The following is a 447-nucleotide window of genomic DNA, read 5'->3' on the forward strand; positions in this document are numbered from 1 at the left end:
GTCTGGTACAACCACTAGACGGCAAATCCAGCCCGGACTGTGTCTGCAGAAAGGTCCGGGCTGCGAGAGCGGAGGGTGCGGAGCTCGGAGCGTGGTCTCCGTGTTTGGGATTCCTCAGACGCGTTCCGTGCAGTTACAGAAAGAGCTTTATTCATTGGTACGATACCTACAGTTCATGCGCCGGTGGGGTACGGGGTTGGGGGGTTCTCTCTATAGTGTCAGCATGCAGTTTAAATGCGGAGGGTCTGGGTGACCTGGTCAGCCGCACAGGTCATCTCCAAAGCTCAGCTTTGGTTCTCAAACTGAACTGTCCAAGGAACCTATTTGGGTGGTTTTGGTGGATTCGTTTTGTGGTTTTAATTGGGAGACCACAGTTGCAGGGAGGGAGCTCGGAGCCGAGCTGGGGGGGGGGATGGAGATGGGTGGGGGGGGGCCACACCGGCAGGC

The sequence above is a fragment of the Buceros rhinoceros genome, unplaced genomic scaffold (genome assembly GCF_000710305.1).
Source record: "Buceros rhinoceros silvestris isolate BGI_N320 unplaced genomic scaffold, ASM71030v1 scaffold12448, whole genome shotgun sequence".
NCBI lineage: Eukaryota > Metazoa > Chordata > Aves > Bucerotiformes > Bucerotidae > Buceros > Buceros rhinoceros.